The following is a 9,215-nucleotide window of genomic DNA, read 5'->3' as shown; positions in this document are numbered from 1 at the left end:
AGTGAAAACAAAATTAGTGTTGGTTATAAACTGCATTCGTATCGATTAATGCCGTTATTATCACGGAGTAAACTATGGAGACGTAGAGGAGAAGCCATGTTAAGCACCACAGGAATTCGAGCTCACAGTCCGAATCTCACTATTTTTTTTAACTACCTTTCCGTCTACCTTTTCTCCTTTTCATTTAATCTCTCTCTCCACCCCCCCCCTCCCACGGGCACATATGATATCTAACTTATCGCTCAACTCAGACACTGATATTAACAATCTGCACGAATAGTAATTTGAATTTAACTTTTCGCAACAGCCAAAACATAATATATATTCGCAAAATCGGACAGATTGGAGGGAGGGTGATTTTTTTTGGAATCAGTTAAGCTTATCTTATGAGAAATCCTTAGGCTGAAGTTCTTAATAACGTCTCACAGATAACACAGTATCTCTATTTCGTAAATTTAGTTTTTTTTTTTTTCCCACGAGTTGAAAAACCAACAAATAACCTGTTGACAAAATTTCAGAAATTTATTGTTTACACACACACACACATATACATATAGTGTATATATATATATATATATATATATATATATATATATATATATATATATATTCCACTTCGGAAAAGGGGGAAACTGGCCCTTTCCTCTGGATATGCCACGACTAATATTCGTGATGCCACAGGGACGGATCTAGGGAGGGAGAAGAAGACGGGTTAGAGGGGGCGCAGTATGGACCGACAAATTTTTTGTGGACTTCAAAAAGTGTGAAATAAAGGATAATATACAAATTCTGGGTAGGCTGTCTTTTGGACTACATCCGCCAGGGGTTTCTTTCATGAATTTTTAATGACGCTAAGCGGGGATGTTGTGTATGAAAGAAATAAAATAATTTATACAAAACTGGTGCATTATTTTTTGACGTGAATTCGATGAACGATGACGGCCACACCAGAAAAAATTGCGGCACCAAAAACAAACAAAATAAAAATCTGACTCTACATCAGCATCAGAATCATCATAGAGCATATCAACGTCCATTGCCAAACCATTTCCTGCATTCCCCGTCGCTTCTCGCGAGATGGACGGCTGAGGCTTGCTCAAACGCAAACTTCGCGCCTCGTTCGGGGGCTCGTTTTGCCCCACTGGCTCATTTCTCTCGGCTAAGTTTTGCCTCATTAGATACCTGCTACACTTCTCTGCTTTTTTAATTGCTTCTGCTCGGGTGATTTCACTTGTTTTCTTTCTTTTCTCCAACATATGTTTTTGCTAAGGCATTTTGCGATTAATCGCTCCAAAACCAAAGTTATAACTTTATAGTTATTCCCATTCATTTAGGACCACTCAGTGCTCACTCACGAGCAACTTAAAGATTAAATCACGCAAATCTGTCTAACACTGTCGGAGTCACAGCTCTCACTGACTTCAATACGACGCTCCCCCAACAACGCTCATTACGCCATCAATGCAAATGTTAACCGTGTAGGTCATGCGTAACGACCACGAGCAAAGTCTGCTCTACTAAAATACACTTACTTCAACTCTGTAGCTTTCATTGTTTACGAGTTTTAAACGGTGTCGAATCATCAGCCAAAGTGACACCCAACCAGAGATTAAAATAAAGACATTCATATTCCTGTCGGAAATTCATTTAAAACATAACTATATATTATCTGAGGATAATTTTACTTTACTCATTAAGCATCGATACACGTGTTTTCAATGGAGATGTTATTTAATCAGTTTGTAGTGAGTTTACGCGGAATGCTTGCAAGTGTAGGGCCTATGCGAGTGAGGAATTGAGCGGGAGTAGCAACTTTTAACAAGGAAGGGGGGAGGGGAGGGGTAGACGCAGACTAACAAATTATTCCTGGCACGTTTATTATTGTTGGGCCAGGAAGGGGAAGGGAATTGGAGCGCTAATCACAGTTTCTTCCCCGGGCTAGATCCGTCCCTGCGTGCTGAGCGGGAGGCGCGTGGCAAGGAAGATCTACTGATCGCTACTGCGACGATGCCTCGATAATTATCGATTATAATCGACCTGAGCTGGTCCAGGTGTGCGTATGTGCGTGCGTGTGCGTATTTTTTGTCTCTCTTCCAGTACTTGCCAGATATGTGTAAACATCGAACCTCCGTAACGAGCAATATCCTGTGTTCTCGTGTTCCTGATAAACTTATAACACGAAACTCGGACACGAAATTTAACGTAGAATTCTTAAATATAATGCCGAGCGTGAAAAATATTCGTAAATTTCGTGTTTCAACTTAATTTATGGGCGCGAACCACACGTAGTTTCTGCGCCCGCCGCTAGAATTCGCCGCCGGAGTAGCTAATTCGACTATTGAATAAATTATTTGATTAACGTACCGTAATTTTAAGCTATATAATGAAACTTATCCTATATAAGCGAAAAAGATTTGTAAAAAATACTAAGAATCGATTTTCGGCAAGGAATTTCATTAAAATTACTGCCCATCTTGTTCAAAATTCATTAATCAGTTAATACCATATAGTGTACCTTTGGGTTTGTGATTTTTCGTTGGCGCCAGCCGATCTATCTGGTGGGGAGCTTCACTCCCCCGCCGAATTAGGTACACGTAACTTTTCTAGCATTACACAACCTACCAGCGCACACACAGGCCCGCGTACCAAACATATCCAACAAGACACGCACCCCGCCATAGATTCAAATGATTCTTCACCGGTGTGTGGGGCGCAACTGAATTACTATGCACTTGGCGAGTTATAGAAACTTCGGTTTCCTGGCCTCGCCCACGCTTACTGCCCCGGATGGCAATATGATGAATCGGCGGCGTTGGCGCCATCCGTCACATTGGCAGCACCGTGGTTAGCGCATTAATTTCCATTCTTCGACCTGCGTTCCATTCGGGAAACCACTCCCACCAGATGCCGCACGCAGAGAGTTTTCAGGATGTTACAATTCGGAAACTGCCTTGAGTCGCGCCGCCCGCTGGCAGTAGTTTATCCCGCCCGGCTCAGGGACAGCTGCGGGGGTCTCTCCGGCTGGCGGGTCCCGTTACGGGGGTCGCGCCGGTGGGCAGGGCGCCGCGCAACACCGACACAAGTGCACCGCTGGGCGGGACTCGTGATTCCCCCCCACCCTCCCCTCCCCACGAGACACGTCACAGTTGTAAGTGTTAACAGTGTGCCGGCAGCAAGAAGTTATGTATCAGTGAATAAAGTTTTTGATTATTTAGGGTTCTTATTAATCCTTCCAAACTCAGGGTGTCCACAAAAGCTGTTAAGAAATTTTCCTGACTTCCACTGACCAAAATTCCATATATTTCCCTAAATTTTTTTTTAAATATTCACTTATTTTGCCATTTTCTGAAAGAAAATAAATAAAGAAAACCCGACATCTTGCTTCTTCAATGCTAACGTTCTATTGCAGTTGTCTATCAAATTAATTGGCAAACACTTGTACTAATCCCCGAGGTTGGTACAACAGTATCAACTGTAAGAGTGTTGTAGTGTGTCTGCTAAACGTCGCAATTAAAGAGCAACTCAACAAACAGTTCTAGATAAGCGCATGCACGAGTACTGCTTTGTTGTTTTCTCGCTTGCAGCGCCACCTGTGTTGAAAAAACGGCTCTTTCCCCAATAAGTAGAGATTGAAAATATAATTTTTATTTGGGAACAGGATGCAGCCCCCTCCCCCATTGGAATCTCTTTGTACGAGAGTTGTTGAACGTCGAAGTTTCGGACCGTTGGATTGGTCGTAATATTCGAGGCGACAGAGCTCTTTTTCGCTGGCCTCCACGTTCACCTGACATAACGCCATGAGATTTTTTTTTCCTTTGGTGCTTTACATAAGATCGTATCTACGTTCCGCCGCTACCTAATGATCTGCCAGAGTTCATTGCATCGCGCTGTCGCGTTATTGTGATTCCAGAATAACGCAGAATGATATTATTATCTAGTTATAATGCCGAATCGTTTCGATCATCTACCAATTACTTCTCACTTACCTCGATGTTCTTAGCTTAAAGAGTTAAATAATATAAACCTTAAATCCTTTTATAGAGGTAAAATGCAACATACATAAGAATTGACTCAAAATTATGTGCAATTTGATTTTTTTTTGTTGGTACGGGAAAATGATGTCAAGTTATGTTACTACCACTTGGTGATCACAGTTTTCAGGTTGCAATTATTTTTTAATGCATTACAAAATTCGTTATAAAAATTCTGGGTTATATACCACTGATGGTGAAACATTAGAAAAAGAAGTTAATATTTTTCATAAAATTAACTCAATTTACTCATTCAAAAAAAATTATTGTTCGTGAAAGTGGCGGTATTGACTAAAACAAGAAAATTTTAAAATGTTTAGTAATAATTTTCAAAAAAGAACCATCTTGTACGCATAATTAGACATGAATGAACATGGCAGCAAGAAAATCTATATGGGAGATTAATTTCATGATGTCCATTCGTAAGTGAAGTATAGACAGTTTTACTGCTACATAAATACATAATAATTTGAACGTACTCTTATACTGAAATCATAATAGCGTGACAAGCGCCAATCATGTTCAACACATGTGTGACGTCAGTGTGACTGAATTCGCGGGTGCGACAGACATTCGAATTAGAAAGACTTTCTATTTATACTACGTTGTGGGTGCCATGTTACTGAAACGCGTGTCAGGAGTTAGTTTTCAAATGATGAATTGTTATTATTATTAATAATACATTTTCATAGTTTTTTTTGTTAGTTAATATGTGAAATCTTTTAAACTTGTTCACGCACATTGATTCTTCCGAACGACCTTTAAATTTTTACTTAACATAGGTTGAAAACATTTATGGCTATCGTATGTTTGGTGCGTGTGTAAAAAAACAGCAGCATGTTCACAATAACGCGATATTTTGCTGTCGCATCGCGACCTCCTCGTTGTGATTCCAGCATTATGAATATCCTGCAAATGGCGACACAGCCCACGCCGGTAATTCTCCATTTGAATTCCATTTCATCCCCCCGCCCCAAATCGTGCATACGCTTCGCAAGAATCATTCGAAGAACCCGTCCTAGCCAGAGTCGTAGCCAGGATTTGTGTATGGGGGGTGTTAAGAAGCATTGCCCCCCTCCCCCCACGTATTAAAGCGGGGGGTCCGGGGGGTCCTCCCCCGGGAAAATTTGGATTTTAAGGTGTAAAATAGTGCTATTTTAGCAGTTTTCGGTACTCAAATTTAAATATTGTAATGGTAAAATTTTTATTAATTTTAATATGAAATTTGTTTGAGTGATGAATAAGAAATTAATTAAAGATTTGGTGCTAAGGGGGGGGGGTTGAACCCCTAACCCACCCCCCCTGGCTAAGCCCCTGCTCTTAGCACCTAGATGCACAGGCTGGACCCAGTGCCCTTGTTGCAGCAAGACACCAGCTCTCCGCCCTCGGGAGTTCTCAATGACCCCAAAAACTCCAGGATGAAAGGTGAAGCCGTGATGGAGTAAATATTGTTATCTCTGGGCAGGAGAAAGGGGCCAGAAAAAAAAAGGAACGAAGGGTGAACATACGTGAAAGGGTTGTCCCACATTCCTTTAGCCAGGCCCTCTGCTTCTATTCCGTCAGCACGTCTTGTAGCTGCGGAGAGTTTTATCCGGAACTGTGGATCTCTTATGGTGGTCAATGCCTTCAACGAAGGAAACTTGGTGGGTAAGAAAAAAAAAACGCGAGTCTTTCACTACTCGCCACAGATGTGTAACATCTATACCTCGGTAAAGAGCTAATCCATGCGTTATCGTGTTGCAAATACATTCACAATACGAAACTCTGACACGAAATTTAACGTAGAATTCGTTAAAATAATGCCGAGCGTGATAGATATACGCAAATAGTGTTTTCAAGTACATTTCTAGACGCGAATCACACGTAGTTTCCGCATCCGCCGCTAGAATTCGCTGCCGCAGCAGCTACGTCGGCTATTGAATCATTTGATTAGCAGATAATAAAACGGCTCCGATAAAAGCGTAGATGACATGAAAAGAATACTACACCTCGGCTTTGGACCTGATTTTCGACAAAAAAAATTTTTAAAATCAAAATACTGCCCATCTTGTTAAGGTCATGAAACAGTTCATATCTAAATATATATAACTCAAAGGTGACTGACTGACATAGTGATCTATCAACGTACAGCCCAAACCACTGGACGGATCGGGATGAAATTTGGCATGCAGGTAGATGTTATGACGTAGGCATCCGCTAAGAAAGGATTCTGCGGAAATCCGATCCCAAGGGGAGTTTCGGGGGCGTAATATATCAAAATTTCCAGTTTTTGGTAGGAAATCACCATGGCAACGGCTGTCAAAAATTGCCCTTTTTTTTCAAGTATATATATTTTACAGACTTGAAACTTCACAGTAATGTTCCTTATGTTACGCAGGATGACATTTTCCGAAAATTAGTTCCCATGGGTGGTTAAAACCAGGCAACAGTGGGTACTTTGTCTGCATGAGAACAGGATTTTGCATTGTTCATGCCTTCTGCGTCTCCATGGCAACGGGCATCGCGCGGCAGTGGCGTACCCACAAGGAGGGGCATGTATAATGAGCGGCGCAAGAGTGATCTGCCTGTAGACTGCCGTAGCGAAGTACGGGTAAATCAGTTGTACGTTGCGTGCACGAGCCGGGAAACCATAGGTGCTATTCATTTTCTCTCCGGTACATTATACAGCATTGTAATAAATTTTCACTGAATTTTTTTTATTTACCATTACTGTAAATGGGAGATGTGGCTTAATTTTTTTCCATTAGTATAGCCGTGCGAAGCCGGGTCGGGCAGCTAGTGTACTATAAATTTTCCCTATGGCATTGCGACGTTTGGTTCGCGCCATCCGCCACAGATGGCATCACCGTGGTTTTTACACATTTCCGTTCCTTGACCCTCGTCGCATTCACGAAATCACCTCCACCAAATGCTGTACACTGTGACCTGATATGTCACACATCAATAAACACAATTGTATTACGAATGAACGCCTGTACCAACTGATGTTACGCACCCATGATGCAACAGGAAAGCAAGGTTGATAAACTCCGTGTTATTGACCACAAACCCCACCCATTTACATTACGTTACTGGTGTCCTCTAGTTACCGGGTACTCTGCGGGGAAGCAACAGATTGGCTGGCTACGAATCCACACTGCGCGGAGTTACAGCCCGCGAGTTGATGTCTATGTTTACACACGCTTATTTCTTTCGAAAAGAAAACACGCCTCAGAACATTTAGGATGGAATAAGACTTTCGTAACGTCTTAGACAGCCCGAGATTTATTTCCAACGAAAAAAAGAAAAGTCTGACGAGGAAGTATGTTGAAACTTACAACAGACTTTCATTTAATAAAATAATAGGGCTACCGCTGAAAGTTCCACAGAGGCCAATCGAGACATTTTCTTTATTACCAGCTGATGCTTGCCTGCAAAAAAAAAAAAACAGGTGAAGTACGAAATTGCCAAACAAATTAATAATATTTGACTGCTTCATTTAAAGTTTACACTAAAATAAAATAAATAAAAAATAGCTGAAATGCAACGTTATTAAAGAATAAAAATATAACGTCACACAATTTTAAGCTAATTTTAACTGATTTGAACATGCTATTATGCAATTGTAAAAGAAAATCATTGAAATATATTTCGTTCTAAGATTTGATTTTCATAAACGTTTTTCTTATGTGATTTTAATAATTTTACAACCAAATTTCTTCATATATTTTTTAAAGCTCTTATTTTATCAAAACCCGTTTCACACACACAAACACACCTTTTTAAATATGCACTGTCTCCGTTAAAATCAACCCCATGGAATTCACCTAGTCGTTCAGATTCTGTTGCTGTTTTGTTATTCCCGTCATTCATGCCCGATGCGACCTTTCCTGTCCTCCTGGTCGTGTTCCATTCGCCCTCTACTCGACACTTGCAGAGCTTGATACACCAGTTCTCCTGCGTATGAAGGCTCCCCCCCCCCCTCCCCCCAAGATGGTTCACTTGTAGTTAGTAAACACGCACGACACTCCCAGTGCGTTTCCGTTTGGTGACGGGCATTGATCCCGAGTTACCGGTGAAAACAAGCAGCCGGGGGGGAGGGGGGGGGGGTGTGAATACAGGAAAGCGCGTGTGTGTGTCGGCCATTGCTGGTGCTGGTAGCCGCTCAAGCAGGGAGTACACCCAGGATTTGGAGAAGTTGTCGGGGGCGGGCCCGTTCGAGGGTAGAGGCAGGGCCGGCGCGTCCACATAGGCGAACTAGGCAACCGCCCAGGGCGCCAAGTAGCTGGGGGCGGCGCAGCACGATACATGAACAGCTGATACAATATGTTTAACGATTACTGAAACTATATGAAAATGGATTTTTGTAACAGTTTGGAATGTTTATATTGATATAAGTAATTATTAGAGTCCACGGTGACCTGTTTATGATTTGTAATAGTAATAAGAAAAAAAGCAAAAAAAAAAAAACAAGCCTGCTTACATTTGATTGTTGACAAAATCTTAGGCTTACGTGATGTATTTTGAGGCAAGGAAAATTTTTTTTGGGGTGTCCAGCCGGGGGGGGGGGAGGGGGGGGGGCGGCATTAAGGTTTTTCGCCTAGGGCGCCAATTTACCTTGCACCGGCCCTGGGTGGAGGCAAAAAAACACTTTTATTTTGTCGCTGCTATTGTGGGTTTTGTCTTTATTTTCTCCCCATTCAGCCTATTGTTGGACAACAATTTGTTTTACTGTCGTTAGTTCCCTGACAAGAATTTGTAATACTAATATATGTACTGATGGTTTATTTTTCTTTGTCACTTTTTTTTTTTTCATTGGTCAAGACCGCTAGGTTTTCTATTGATTCCTAGTTTTGTTCTGAACTGTTTTCTTATATAGTTGTTTTAATTAATTTTTTTGCCCTGATTCGTGTTATTTTTTATTCAAAAGTCCATTGAAATTTTCATAATAAAAAAAACATAACTGAAGTTATTTAAACCCACTCATTTTGCGCAAAGTTTGCAAACAGAAACCACTCAGTGCATTATTGTGAAGAGAAGGACATAATTTTTGAAAAAAAAAAAAAAAGACGGAAGATATATAAGTAATGGTTGTTTTTCGAATTTTTAAACCTGAGCCGATTGAAACGTATTCGTTTCCGACATGGTTGACGGAGGTAACGGACAGGGCACATACTTACTATTCAATCCTACAAAAGCTACGTT

This window comes from Bacillus rossius, chromosome 1 (genome assembly GCF_032445375.1).
Source record: "Bacillus rossius redtenbacheri isolate Brsri chromosome 1, Brsri_v3, whole genome shotgun sequence".
Taxonomy (NCBI): domain Eukaryota; kingdom Metazoa; phylum Arthropoda; class Insecta; order Phasmatodea; family Bacillidae; genus Bacillus; species Bacillus rossius.
This window is presented reverse-complemented; position numbering follows the sequence as displayed.